The following is a 16,336-nucleotide window of genomic DNA, read 5'->3' as shown; positions in this document are numbered from 1 at the left end:
TTTTACGGTTTCAATAACATTTCTAATCTTAGTTACTTTCAAAGAGTTCACTATATAGGGAACTATTAAGCGCGTGGGCATTGCATTGCACTTCTAACCACTTTCAATTTTTCCCACAATTACGCAGGTAGACTCGTAATTTTCTTAATCTCCTCACGGAATATCCATCGGTGCCAATACCAACAATTTGTTTTGGTTAAATGAAAGGTACTGTAACATTTTCCAAACCATTTTAATCAGTGCTTCACCCGTTAATTAAGTTTCAGTTTCTTTAAGCGAGGTCTCATGAAAGTAACAAAATCTTCTCGAAGCCATCATTTTGTAAGATAGAGCGGTTGTGCGTGGGTTAAGCCAAATTTCGCTATTACTAACACCGACTTTCTAAATGTAATCCCCAATTTCAGTCTTTGAATTCAATTCAGGAAATGAACAACCAGTTACTTAAAAATAGCCGTTAAATATAATAATATAGAGAGCCATTCATGCAAGATGATTATAATATTTTGACTTGGAATTCTTGAAATTAATCCGTTACGTTCTTATCACGCCATTCCAGGGCGATCGAAAACGTTTAAAGCTATAGTTTCAAATTAAAAGTAGAAAAGTCTCTAATGAAAAGTGGGGCAAAAAAGCTTAACCAAAACTAACGAAAAGAAATGTAAAACCTTCGAGTTACTCGGAGCAATATGCCTCCGATAATAAATAAAAGACACGAAACTTGGACCTAATAATTCTTCGAGTGAAATACGAAGAAAAAATTAAAGCGAACTTCCAACGATAGACCGGTTTCGCCCTATTTGCAATACAACAGTACCGTGCTTAACTTAATTTTTCGTGTTATTATTATTTAAAGGGGATATGGGCCAAAATAGGTCCATTGTGCAACCCCAGACCTTATCCAATCTCCGACCCAAAACTGAGAATCCGTTTAGCCGGCATGTTCAAGAAATCAGAAGTTTCCAGATGATGCATGATCAATCCTTTGAGCCGCGTAATATTCACCTATACTAAGTATGTGAGAGGTAGTTTCCTCCTCAGCCTGACAGGCCCGGCAGATTAGATCATCATTGATCCATTTCCGTAAAAACCCTGTTGCCAGGAATCCAAGAAAGTTGAGCCTAGTTCAATGTGCCTACCTCCAAAAAGAGGTTCAAGCAGCTATAGACCAGTTTGAGGAGATGATAAACTGATTTAGAGCCTTAAGGGCAGCTTGACTATTCGAATAGACTTGGATAACCTTGTCACGAAACTTTCTTTTTGAGACCAAAGTCATCACAGAAACAGACTATAGAAATCTCTGCCTGGAAAATACGGGCGTAAAAACCAAGACTCTTATCAAAGTGGTATTTGCTAGTAAAACTATACACACTCATATTAAAACCACAATGCGTCTTAGACCCATCACTGAATCAGACGACCTCTCCTCTGGCACTGAGGGTCTAACAGTTAGACCACTTCATGTGGCTTGGGAAGTAAATATTGAAATATTTACTTCAACGTAATTTAATATCCATTATATCAAAAACCATTGACTCAAGAATTTGAGGTAACGCTTGATGTGGCTATTTTCCCAATTATTAGCCTAGTGTAGGCTCCCATAAAAGCAGCTTCCTCTTTAAAAAGGTGAACAGGAATAATTTGCAGGACAGTTTCTTGAGAAACGCTTGGGATGTTCTCATAGCTCCAGTAATAATGCGCACTCTTGATTTTGACTCTTTACCACCAGACTACAGCCGAATAACACAGCCATGGTGTAACGATCATAATGTACAGCCAGTACGTCAATATGAGATTACCACGTTAGTTTGTTGTCCAGAATAATACCTTGAGGTATTTCACCCCAGCGCTTTTACTCAAGATAGTCCCAAATAGGGAAGTATCAATAAAATAATTCTGTGTCCTCTTGCGAATAAAAGGAACCGGAACCGTTTTTTTAAGATTCACATTAAGGTCGAATTTTCTGCACCGGAACTCCAATAATAGTGTTTGGAAACTTATCGGTAACAATTATGGTGAAATCGTTGGAGAAACCGATGCCGCGGCCTCCATCCCTGTCTAACCTCCTCAATAGTTCATTCACCTTCAGGCACCACAGCCAGAGATGGGCAAAAAATCATTTGGCGAATAACGAATAAATTTTTTCTTGTCAGTTGTTATTTATAAATAACGTTACAATTAATTTATTTAGAGAAAAATATTTTAAATAAATGTAGGAAAATATTTTTTAATAAAATAAGTTTATAAATAAAAAGGTCAAAATATCTGTTTTATTAAATCATTTGAAATAAATGTATTTTGCAAATAAAGAAGACTGAAATATTTTGTCATCAGATATTTCGGGTTGGCGTAGTTAACAAATAGATCGTCAAAAATAGCTTCCGTTTATTTTTTATTTTGTAGATAACGAATTATTTTTATTTGACAGGGCTAGACTCAAGGAAAATAACTGAATATATGGCCAATTTGTAAGAAAATGCAATACAAATTCCAAAGACTTAAAGTTAATTCTGGTGTCAGAGACGAAATACAATTGTCGACACCATTTTTATTTTAACAAAGAGTATCAATATTACCCAGCAATGGTGGTCACTATTTAATGGCACAGCGAAGGTACAGCAGACCGGTCGGAGGGGAGGCAGCGACATGTGAGCGAGGCCCCTTCTCACAACACACATGTTTTGCGAAGGAATAAATGAGAGGCCCGAATAAGTGCCGCAAAGTACGGGAACCCCAAAAAGTGCCGGACCTCAATAAGTGCCGCTAAGTAAGGGGACCCCTAAAAGTTCCCTTAGGTGTGGGGACCACAAAACGTGTCGCTACGTGCGAGGCCCTAAACGCTCGCCTCGCTCGCCTGTTCTAGCGCCGGCCCTATAGCTACGCCACTGTAGCTATTAATTAATTATTTAATTAATGCTACTAATTTTTACTTGAAAGCATCATTTGCCTTTACTATATACACAAACCTTACGAAGATACGTGAATTTGGTTTTCACGCGATAATATGACATTCCAAGATTGAAATTCGTAGATCACGAGAAAAGGCTTGTAGCAGTGGCGGAATAAGGGGGAGGACTGACCGCCCCGGGTGCCAGGGTAGCTAGGGGTATCATTTACCCAAGGCAAAAAGTACGGAAGGGCAGTAAATTAATAAAAACATTAATCTAATACCACCGGCCCCATAATTTCCGTAGCATCGTTAAAACAGTGGCGTAACTAAGGACCTGCAGACCCCGCGAACGCGGGGGGGGGGCGGGTTTCATTTTCACAAACTAGGGGGCCCTTTCGTTTTAAGTATTTTTACAAGAAAAACTTGTTAAAATTGAGAAAAATGGGTTACGGGACGAACAAAAGACAGGCTTTAACTAATACTGAAATTCAATCTCACTCAATATCCTACGGTAGAAATCGTAAAAAAATATCTAAAGGTAGCTTTTGAATATAATATTTTAATTTTCAAATTTTAATAAATGAAATTCGCGGTTTTTAATTTAAATAGATATATTATATATTGCATTCCATTTACTACGACACTACTAATACTTTATAACAAATACATTTTTTTTATAAAGGGGCCTTTTGATATCCTGCGGGGGGCTCGAAATTTTTCATTACGCCACTGCCTCCAAAGCTTCTAACTGGAGGTGCTTTGTCGGTGGCATTAGCGTTAAAAGTTGCCATTATCAGGAAGTCAAATATCCCGCAACAGTTTACTCCTTATAGTGCGATAAGCATTTTTTTTAACCTTGCGTTTACTCGATTAACTAAAATCCTTATTCGTTATTTAAATTAAATAAAATATTTCCATTTTTTATTTCGCGAAATAAATGACTGAAAATATTTTGTAAAAAAACAATTTAACAAATGAATGTTCATGAAATATTCGTAAAATATTATTTTCCAGATAATAATCGAAAATATTATGTTTTAAATTATTTATCAAATAAGACCACGGCAAAATATTTGTTTAATTGCCAAATAACTATACCTAAAATATTTAGCCCTGTCAATCGACGAATAAATATGATCAGATATTTTGTTATTTAGTAATTTATTCGTTATTCGCCAAATGATTTTTTGCCCATCTCTGACCACAGCAGGGGTGAAAGTCTACCACCCTGTCCGCAGTTGGGGCTGGTGGTAACCATGAGTGACTCACCTAACAGGGTGGATACAACTCTAACAATCGTCAGCATAGCTTTGATCCAGAGACACAGATTGTCATTAATATTAAAGTGATTAGCAGCCTTCATTATGACTGCACAAAACACCTCAATGTCAAAGCTAAGTACTTTAAGGGCTGTCTCCGATGATTTGCCTTTTTGAAAGGCACACTGAGCCGTGGAAAGAGGCTTGAAGAAAAACAATCCCTCTTATAAAACTGTCCTCCAGTTTCTCCCAAATCTTTAGAAATAAGAAGGTCAGACTAATTGGCCAGAAGGACTTTGCCTCGAGATAACTAGATTTAGAATAAAAATTGTCTATTATAAATAATAATTCATTAATTAATAATAAAAAGTAATAATAAATACGTCACATTTTGATTACTATTAAGTCCTTAATAAGTTTTTAAATTGACTGAAATAAAGGGAAAATATGGATGCAAATTTAAAGTTAAATCCTATAATGTTTACCTGCAAGTTAAAATCCTAAGTCAGTTGAATGATCGAATATGTATTTAAAATACTAAATAAAATGTACTTCAAGATTCAATTATGGATAAACACAGCCTGAACAGCTTAAATTAAAATACATTAAAATCTCTTTAAATTTTTCTGAAAATAATAAATTAGAATGTTTCTTACGTCAAACTTAGGGCTCGGCATTATCCAACCGTTATCTCTTATATACGCGGTTATTTGTGGTTAACCGAAAAATATCTTAGTTTTAAGCGCATTTTCACCGTCCTGCTTAGGGAATGATTATTTTTTTTATCAATAACATCATTGCCATTTGATTAGAAAAAAATAATTGCTTAAGATATTCTGCGGTTTCTTACCTTAAATTTAACCGTTTCGTTTAGAGAAAACATAATTGTTTTAACATATAATTTCATAAAAATTTTATTGAAAAAAATATTCGATAAAGATATTATGTGGTTTTTTATCCCAATATTTACCGTTTTGTTTAGAGAACAGATAATAGTTTTTATAAATAATTCCATTATAATTTGATTTCAAAAAAATTATCGTTAAATATATAATGTGGTTTTTACCTCTCCGAGGGGACTTTGTACCAGAGGAGGGGTTATACAACCACCGTGTCTGTCTGTCTGTCTGTTGGTCTGTCTGTATGGGCTGCGAACGCGTTCGCATTTTCGGAGCGAAGTGTAATCGCTGCGTACGCAGTTTCTTGAAATCGCTGCGTTAACAGCATTCGCAGTTTCTGGGAATTAGGGAAAAGGTTTTTCCAAAAGCACCCTCTTTTTGTCAATGGGTGTATTATAATTTTCTTTTGCGAATTGTGATTGTACGTGCATAATCTTCGACGTTTGGGATGGAGCAAGTGCTGAGGGTTACAGTAAACGTCTCTACGTCCAAATGGCAGGGTTTCCACCAAATGTTCACGGTATACGTCATAGTATCATTTTGCGATCGCATCGCGGGGGTTTCGAACCCGAGCCCTCCGGCATGACATGCGAGTGTTCTACCACAGAACCACCGATACATGCTACGGTTCATTTTTTTACGTTTGAAATATTAAAGGTCTAATCTTGTTTTAGCGCAGTTAGCAGAGATAACAGGGTTAAAGGGTAGAACCCGTGGGTGGTCCACTTAGTTAGTTTTTGTCGATCGGTACTTTCGAACCGTTAAGCGTCAGTAATGAATACAATTTCAAGTGGTATACTACGCGCGTTTTTCGTTTTGCTTACTTTACTCGAAACTTCGTAATTTATTTTACGTGTTAATTTATTTATCGGATTCAAATGTGTGATACATTTTCATTAATGTGGTTACGTTGGTCTTATATTTTGAGATATGCGCTGTTGTTTAGCCTTTACTATTCAGATTAGGTTTTTTTTTGTGTGCGTTATAAGCCGGGATTTGTTAACAGTAAGGTGTTTTTGATTTTTTCTAATACAATTTTCATTATCGTGGGTATATGGATTGACATTTTCTGGATTTTTAAGTATTTGAATTACCTTGTTGTTTGATTGGGTTATTATTATATATTAATTATTGCCTATTTCTGTTAATACAATGTTTATTACTGTGGGTATTTAGATTGACTTTTTCTTGATTCCTAAGTATTTTAATTAACTTTTTACTTAGTTGGGTTATTATTATTTATTTTTCTATTGGTTATTTTTCTTGTTTGTTAATAATGTGGGGGATAATTCCTGTCTACGATATTTTAATTGCATGGCTTTTTATCGGCTTCGTTGGGTTTTTATTAGTGTTTTGACTTTGTTTTGGTTTTCGCTTTAGCTTTAATTGTTTTCACATAAATTTGATTGTTTAAGACCTATAGAGAAAAACCAACCTATTGTATTATAAAATAGTTTCATGCACGTATATTATACGTTTCGTGAGCTTTCTAATAATTTTAAATTTTGTATTTTCTATTTCTCATTTTGTTGCTTTGGTAATTTAATAACGTTTTGGGTCTAAAGTTGGGTTTTTTGTTCTATTGATATTGTAAATTTGTATAATGCAATAGCATTTGTAATATTTATAATCAAAATAAAAAATATTGTACTGGTTGGGATAGCACCGGAATAACATTTTTAAGGAGGACTTTTTGATGGCGAAATATCATTGAGGACCGTGTCCAGTAGTTAATACACCCAAGGGCAAATACTTTCGAGGAGAGGTATATTTTGGCATGCTTGCAAACTTGTTTATCTTTATGTTTACCGTTATGTTTATTGAACAGATTATTGGCTATATAAATAATTTCGTTACAATTTGATTTGGAAATAATAATCGTAAAATATGCAATGTATTTTTTTATCTCTATTATAATCTATTTGAACCTTTTATTACATAAAAATATTAGTAATAGTGAGTTGTAATAATGTTAAGCGAAAAAGAAGACCAAGATGGCAGGATGGTACTTTAACTTCACGCCTTAACGTAACCTCTATGACATATGACGTAAAATTAGGTTCCCGTTTGTTGTGAAAGGTAACATCCTAATAGTAATATTTAAAGTCGATAGATGGCTGTGCGGTTATTGAAACTCGCTTTTTATATTTCAATAACACCAGGCGATGGAATTATTTGACTATGGTTTGTCAGGAAGGAGGTTCGTTTACCCCGATAATTAAACAGCAAAAGTTCTCCAATTTGTTTAATTCCAACACAACAATAATGGCAAATAAAAAAGGAAATTTTCTTTACCGACTAAACTTTCATGGTAAATAAATCTCAACTAAAATAAGGTATTAAATAAAAATTCACTCCACAATGGAGTGCATTTACTCGTGGATAACCGGTATCCGATCGCCGAGCCCTAGTCAAAATTATACCCTTTATATTTCAAAACTCTACCGAATACAGTTTTTGAGAAAATGCGATGTCAGAGCAAAATAAGACACGGCAGAAACACGAGTACATTGCAACGTATTTTACACTACGCCACGCTAGCCTGTTTCAGCTGTAGAACTTCAATTGCCATAATTGAGATTTTGGATTAAGCTAAGATAATTTTCAGCTTACTGTTGCCACTTCATTTTTAAAGATAAAGGTACGAAATAAACATAAAAGAAAATAATTCGCTTTCATTAAATCATTTTATTAAGCGGTTACATCATTGATGTTATATTATCATATGGGGAACAGCATGAAAATGAAAGTCTAGTGTCTCAGCCCTGGTTCATTGATAATTTTAGACTTCTTACACGTGCACTTGTCACTTGTACCACTACAGTCACAGTAATAATTCATTGAGCACAGTTTATCGCCCTTTTTCGGGTGGAATATGCATACTGAAAATAAAAGAATGAAAATTTCACAGTTTGTTTACCAATGCCCATTTAAATATTTAAGTGACCAGGTATTATGAACTCTCTATGAGCAGTTACTATTTTATTTAAATGTCAGGTAAAGGTAAACGAAAAATCACCGATAACGGCTCATTTAACGTAAGTGGTAAAAATGTTTACCTCTGGAAACTAAATGATTAAATCTGATAATCAAATATGGGCCATTAAAATAACCCTTTCGTTTTGTGAAGTTAATTATTTTCGAATTTGAGAACAAAACGGGTTTTCGTTCATCGCCATCACACTAGCCTGGCAGAAATTATGTTAACGAAGAAAGTGGAGTCTGACGAGTTTGCTCTTTTGACAATTACGTATTAACTAAACCACCGTTTATTTTGGATGAAATAATATCAGCGCTCAAATAAATGGGGCTTTAAATTTTCGTTCTTTGAACCAATAATTAGCTTTTTTTTATCTCATTAACAATTTTATTTGGCACGTTCTAAATTAGAAAATTGTTGCAATTTTTAGTAAAAATTATCAGTTTCGCTAATTGTTATGTCATAGTTTTAGAAATACCGTTGTTCGAATTAGATTGGTCGTATAACGAGCTACATTTATTTTATTTGTTAAGATGTATGTTGGGAAATCAAATGATTAACTCAACCGCAGTGTAATTTGAGTATAGTTTATCATAACTACCCTCTATATTAGGTTGGAGTGAAAATGGCAAAAAAAAATTATTTTTGAATTTTAATAAGCTAGATATGTCAAAGTATGCCCATTCATCAATGGAACACGGTATAATTTTTTTTTTAAATTAAACAATTTTTTGACCTCCCTTCTCAACTTTTTGTTTGATATAGCTAGAGAGCCCAAAAAGGGCTCTTGTCTCCAGCGTCCAAATGCTTCCCAGCTTGGAATGTGGCCTAAAAAATTTATTTTTGTGTCTTCTTTGAGGATCCGATGAGTCCGCAGCGATGCGGAGTGAACAACATAGCTTTTGAGGGGCAAGGGGGCAAAAGGGGGCAGTTGCCCCCGAAATTTGTGTTCAATGAATTGGAACGTGTTTGGTGTTGTTCCCGATTGTAAATATCACGCTGAGTCGAATGCGACCACCGACATGTCCATAGGACGAACCATTGTCGAGGTATGACGGAATTGGTACTGAATGACGTGTTTTTTCTCTAATATGCCAAAAAAACTATATTTAAAAGGCTTACGATCGGTTTGTTCGTGTATTAACTATTAAATATTCAAAAATTCATGATGTTGATTGTAAATATGATTGTTAAAGTTGACAACGAATGTTTAGTATTTTTTACTCTTAATGGAATTTTGCTATTAGCGCATTAAAATCAAATTAGGTGAAGGGCGATCAAGGAGTTGTCAGAATCTAATATATTTTGCCAGGATTGTTACTATGGACATTTTTCAATATTCCAATATACTAGCTTATAGAAATTTTAAAATCATTTTTTTCACTCCACCCTACTCTATATTAACTCCAATATCACAACTACCCTCTATATTAAGTACAATACAGCGTGTCTTCGCGTGATCGGCCCAGGCATTTTTCTCAAAAACTATTACTTCTAGAAATGTGAAATTTTCAGTATGTACTCTCTTGTTGGAGATCGTTGTTATTTGTGAATTTTAAAACATTGTGAAATTTTTCACGGTTTTAGAATTTGTAGTTTATGAACGCTAGGTGGTAGACGAAAAGTTTCAATAAGTAAGTTGTAGATCATACTCGAAAACCTTTAATGGAGTTGGTATGGTCAAAATCGTACATTTTGTCACTGAAATAATAGGTCATGAAAAATAACAAGTTGGTACTAACCAAATGTTTTTTACGCCTCATGTTATTGTAATGATGGACCGTGAAAAATGAACATGAGCCAAATCATTGTTTTACCTTTACAAATTAAGTGTTAGAAGAAGTGTAATTTTATAAGGAATTACAGAAAGTGTTTTACAAATACGGTTCAATAATGCCAATGTCCGCGTTGAAGCATATTCTGGAACAAATCACGGACCATATCTGGAGTAACGAGTTGGAACACTTGCAATAATTTTCTGGCGCAAGTCATCTTCGCTAGTGACTGGCATCTTGTATAGTTCCTCCTTGATGAATCCCTACAGGTGAAAGTCCAGTGGTGTCAAATCTGGGGAACTAGGAGGACTTCGCGCCGGACCATTCTTCCCAATCCAACGCCCAGGGAATTCGGTGTTGAGGTATTGCACCACATGTCGTTCCTGGTGAGGAGGTGCACCGTCATGCAAGAACCAAAGGTGTGGCAGATCGACTAAAGGGACATCTTCTAATGCTTCTGCTACTTCATTTCGTAGAAAAGCCAAGAAGCTCACCACATTAAGCCGATTCGGAAGAAAAAATTGCCCAACGACGCGATCTCCTAGTAGACCTACCCAGACGTTTAAACAGAATTGTACTTGATTGTGATGTGGAAATCGCCAGTGCGGATTAACATCGCTCCACATATGGTTATTGGGGCAGTTAAATGGGCCGTCCCTTCCAAAGGAACACTCGTCGGACGCCAGGATCAAACGGAGGAAATCTTCGTTGGCATCCGCCATGGTACTGAACCAGTTACTGAAATCCAACCTTAGGCGCCGAATACCATCGTGAAGTGCTTGGTGGAGCGTGGCTCAAAATGGGTGAAATTTATGGTGGCTTAGGACACTCCAGGCATAATATTTTGACAAGTCCAAATCGGAGCATGCCATTCTTATACTTGCACGAGGGAAAGCGACAAAGTAGGCGATGACTGTGTCTTCCATATTAGTGTTATGACGTCCAGGTTCGCAGAATCTGGGATTCACATTGCCATCGCCTTCGAAGTCAGCAACAGCTCGGAGAATAGTGTGGTGACTTGGTTGACTGTCAGGATTTAACATTTGAAACAACCGACTTGTTAAACGTGCGTTTCGACGACCATCACCGCAGTTTAACTCAACCATCCTGGACCACTGTTCACGAGTATAACGATTCATACATTTTTACCGGATTACGTAGAGATAATGTTTTTCAAACAAAGCGGTGGCACTTTAAATACTAAAACGGACCCACATTTTATTAAAAAACACAAAATTTTGTCCCCAGACAACGTGTGCGGGGTCCTACTGTAATTCCTTATAAAATTGCACTTCCTCTAACACTTAATTTGTAAAGGTAAAGCAATGATTTGGCTCATGTTCATTTTTCACGGTCAATCATTACAATAACATGAGGCGTAAAAAACATTTGGTTAGTACCAACTTGTTATTTTTCATGACCTATTATTTCAGTGACAAAATGTACGATTTTGACCATACCAACTCCATTAAAGGTTTTCGAGTATGCTCTACAACTTACTTATTGAAACTTTTCGTCTACCACCTAGCGTTCATAAACTACAAATTCTAAAACCTCGAAAATTTTCACAATTTTTCTGAAATTCACAAATAACAACGATCTCCAACGAGAGAGTACATACTGAAAATTTCACATTTCTAGAAGGTTTAGTTTTTGAGAAAAATGCCTGGCCGGATCAAATGAAGACACCCTGTATATCATCTACCATATACATATATATAAAAAAACATTATCTCAACACGTCAACTACCCTCTTAATAAAGTACAATATCTTATCTACTCTTTATATCAAAATTACCCTCTATATTATAAACAATACCACAACTCTATATTAAGAACGATCACCCTAACATTAAGTACAACATTTCCATCACCCAGTCCTTTAATTAATTTAGCATATTAAGCTTTAACAACTCGAGACTTTCTGCAGTTCCCAATTCATCGGTCTTCAACATTTATATATTAACTCTTAACAAACTTACCATCGTTGGGTTTGAGAAAGCGCCTCGCTTGCGCCAAGCGAGTGCATTCGCTGGCCATCATCAGAGCCACGGCCATCGCGAAATACACCAGGCCCATTTTCATCGCTGCTCTTAAGATGATTTCTTCCGAACCTTCAATGGAATTAGTTTAGTTGCATTTATATGAAAACCATTTTAGCCCCAAGCCAGAAAATTCTATTTTCCCAATAAACGGTATTCGTACTTCGTTTCTAATTGGATCTTATGAACCGTGACTTTGTAAAATTTATTGAAAAACGTAAGGCAGCTTACCAAAGGTTATCCAAAGTATTTTGATTAATGAAAACGAGTGCGAAACCTGACCGTGATAAGGAGCCAAGAGTGTACGGTGCCCAGAGCGTCGATTAATGGCAGAATTAGCAAATGCCAATTTTTAGTTTTCAAAAACCAATAGATCGTAGATTGTGTTTAAATATTTATCGCGCCTTTCATTTTAAGAGCTTGCGCTGGTACACGTCACTTGAGCATTTCTAATAAATGGTTATTCTAAATTACAACCCATTCAATAAAAATTGCATTATATTTTTCTACACGCGTGGATAGCACTTAGTTTGGTATTTTTGGTAATCTTTCAGACGATATTTATGTTTGACATTTATAAACATTTCCGTAAATACACAGATAAAGGCCGCATTAGAAAACGTGCAGGAGCACAACAATCTACATCTACCATTCTTCAAATTACCTCTACGCGATTTCTAGAGCGAGCTGAGCCTGTCATTTGTTTTTATGAAAAGCTGTGAATCAATACACATAATAATTAAATACCCTCGATTAAAAGTTAATTTATTGGTATATCTTTTAGTATTATTATAATTAAATTTTTAACAATCATTATTTTTTTGGTCTAAATATTTGAAAATTCTAAAATCATTTTTTTAGAATTTGTAAAAAAAGAGAAAAACGCAATATCTGCCATCGATTTAAAGCTATTTTACGAAGCATGATAAAATACGCGAAAAAGTAGATTAGTCCATAATTAAAAGGGATAATATAGCTAAATCCTAAGCAAATTTGAAGAAATTAAAAAACTTACTACACTCTTAAAACAGTTGGGTCAAAATCGACCCAAAATGGGTTATCTTTGTAACCCAACGCTGGGTCAGTATTTACCCTACCCCATTTTTGGTTATTTTAATTGTAACCCAGAAATGGTTAAAACGTCCAATCCAAAGTTGTGTTATTACGTTTTGACCCAAATTTGGTTGTTATTTGTAACCCAAAATCAAGTTAATAACCGAAACAACCCAATCTGTGTTACTATAACAACCCATTTGGGTTACAATAATAACCCAAAACTGTTTTAAAATCCAAAAAACCCAATTTGGGTTAAAATAATAGCCCAATTTGGGTTACAATAATGACACAATTTGAGTTTGTTTTATTCCAAACATCCCATTTCGGGTTACAATAATAACCCAACTAAGGCTCGTTTTTAACCCAAAGAAACTATTTTCGGTTACAACAATAACCCCATTTGGGCTTGTTTTTTGGTTATTGTGTATTCTCATATTTGATAATCTTAACAATGCCATGTATCTAGGCGTACTTGCTAAATTGAATAGTTTACTAAAACACGATCTGCTTGTGTAATTGTGCATAGGTCTATTTATTTGTGTTGTGTTCCAATATAATAACCATGACAAGAATAAGGTAAGTAAAATAGCTTATTAATGAAGACTATATTTACATGATGGTATAAAGAGTAAAAGGAGATCTAGTCGACTGATGCTTTTCTGAAATGACCCGTCGTATTTATAGTCTGCGGTCAGCGTGTATAATTGATAAGATAATACGGTGTAGGTTAAATAGTTTTTTACATGAACATAACAATTTGTATTATTACTTTTTTGTTATTCAGGATTCAACGAATATCACTTAGCCTAAACTAGATAAAATAATATACTTGTGGCTTGTCAAATAACCCTTTGAATAAAGAACCATTCAAGCAAAGGCTTAACTATTCTTACTAGTTGGGATAGTTTATACTGTACTGAAACGGCGAATAAGATTGGACTTTTACCCTAAATATTTATAATAAAGCTGCTGTACAATATACTTATTAAAATAACTATCCTTACCCTATAATTGCTTTACATAGAGCCATGTAGCGGCCAAAGCGAGAACCTCATAAACTACTGGATTTTCGTCTGCTAAGCAGACTATTTTACTTAATTAAAGACCAAAGCGTCTGCTTAGCAGACGAAAATCCCGTAGTTTTTTAGCTTCTCGCTTTGGCCGCTACGTGGCTCTATGTAAACCTAAAATTCTAATTGAAAATATTATAATCAGCACTCGGACTGTCGGACTGCCGCCGCTGCTTTTGCGCCAAAAATACGCCATTGACGGAATTTGAGCAACTTTATGACGTCATAATTAATTTTCGCGCGAATTTTCTAACCCAGTTTTGGGTTGAAAGAGAATGTAACCCAAAAACAGTTAAAAACAACCCAGAATTAGTTTAAAACATCAACCAGATTTTAGGTTAGACCTATTGACCCAGTAATTCGACCCAGAACAAATTTAAAAAAAAAACAATAACCCAAAACTAGTCACTTTGGACTATTTTTGGGTTAAAATTGAAACAACCCAAAATATTTGACCCAACTGTTTTAAGAGTGTAATAACTCGTACCAATAGGTCTTTGAACAAACAAAAAACGCGAATCTCGGATCAAATAGATTTTCGAGTAATAAACTACATAACAACTAAATAAAATAGCCAGAATCTCCAACTAATTCATTTAATTGTGGAGTAATTTAATTACCGACTAATTTAATTACCGACTAATTTAATTACCGACTAATTTAATTATAGACTAATTTAATTATGGACTAATTTAATTATGGACTAATTTAATTATGGACTAATTTAAGTATGGACTAATTTAATTATGGACTAATTTAATTATCGACTAATTTTATTATGGACTAATTTAATTATGGACTAATTTAATTATCGACTAAATTTATTTATGGACTAATTTATTTATGGACTAATTTAATTATGGACTAATTTAATTATGGGCTAATTTAATTATGGACTAATTTAATTATGGACTAATTTAATTATGGACTAATTTAATTATCGACTAATTTAATTATCGACTAATTTAATTATCGACTAATTTAATTATCGACTAATTTAATTATCGACTAATTTAATTATCGACTAATTTAATTATCGACTAATTTAATTAACGACTAATTTAATTATCGACTAATTTAATTATCGACTAATTTAATTATCGACTAATTAATATGTGATAAGACTGAATTAATATCTAGTTTAACAATTAGAGATGGATTGTCAAAGTATAACATTTCTAAACCTATCTGTGATACAGTGAAATTAGTTCCCAATAACTCATTGTTGATAAGTGATAAGACTGAATCTAGTTTAATAATTAGAGATTAATTGTCAATGTATAATTCACTAGTTGATGACCCAATGCCTTTCACTCAATTTGACGGATTACAGAGTACCCCACTTCCTTAAACGAAACTTGTCTCCCATAGTTCTAGAAAAAATTCACGAAATAGTAGCCCACCTGGTAATAATACATTTCTACTCTTTGGTTCGCAGGATTCTGTTAATTTGAAAGATTCTGGTTTGATTCCTTCTCCAGTAGTCTCAGGTTCAAACAGTCTTTCTCTAGTTGAAAATAATAGTGAATTTTCTCTGACTAATACTCCGTTAGTTGATTCTGGAATTGTCCAGAGTTGCAAATCTTCCAAAATAAGCAAGAGTGATAAAAATAGCAATGCAACCCCAAAAATGGAATGCAGTTGTAACATTAAAGAAGTATTACAAAAATGTGAGAAACTAAGATTGAAGTTAAAGAACAAAAAGATCAAAAGTTTGAAATACGATCTATATGCAGAAAGAATAATAAGCTGAAAAAATAGTAAAGAATATAATGAAAAGAAATAGAGAGTTAGAAAAATTGCGTGACGAATACGATTGTATGTTAAAGAAGACTTTTACTAAATGTAAAATCAAGATGTTGATGGGTAAAAAGAAAGTGATATGGTCAAATGAGAACATAGCGAATGCTTTTGCCCTTAGGTACTTGAGTAAAAGGGCTTATATATATTTGAGACAAAAACGAAACATACAACTTCCCCATTTATCTTCTCTTAGAGGATATGACTCTAGACTTAATTTTACTCAGGGAATATTGCTTGACGTATTGACACTTATGAAAGCGGATGCTCTATAGATCAATTTCAACCCAAACAGGGAATAGCAATAACTTCGCTAGATCAATTTCAACCCAAACAGGGAATAGCTATAACTTCGCTAGATCAATTTCAACCCAAAAAGGGAATAGCTATAACTTCAATAGATCAATTTCAACCCAAACAGGGAATAGCTCTAACTTCGATAGATTAATTTCAACTCAAACAGGGAATAGCTATAACTTCGCTAAATCAATTTCAACCCAAACAGGGAATAGCTATAACTTCGCTAGCTCAATTTCAACCCAAACAGGGAATAGCTATAACTTCGCTA

At 34.4% G+C, this 16,336-nt stretch overlaps 1 long non-coding RNA gene across 1 annotated transcript; it reads right to left on the bottom strand.

Moving 5' to 3' along the window:
- Nucleotides 1-7,713: 7,713 nt before the first annotated feature.
- Nucleotides 7,714-12,230, bottom strand: LOC149962883 (uncharacterized). Its single transcript, XR_016480170.1, has 3 exons — nucleotides 12,074-12,230; nucleotides 11,783-11,914; nucleotides 7,714-7,927 (listed from the first exon to the last, which is right to left on the bottom strand). It is a non-coding gene; the product is annotated as an uncharacterized LOC149962883 (long non-coding RNA).
- Nucleotides 12,231-16,336: the final 4,106 nt, after the last annotated feature.

Source organism: Leiobunum rupestre, chromosome 1 (assembly GCF_980474605.1).
Source record: "Leiobunum rupestre chromosome 1, qqLeiRupe1.1.hap1, whole genome shotgun sequence".
Classification (NCBI taxonomy): domain Eukaryota; kingdom Metazoa; phylum Arthropoda; class Arachnida; order Opiliones; family Sclerosomatidae; genus Leiobunum; species Leiobunum rupestre.
This window is presented reverse-complemented; position numbering and strand designations above follow the sequence as displayed.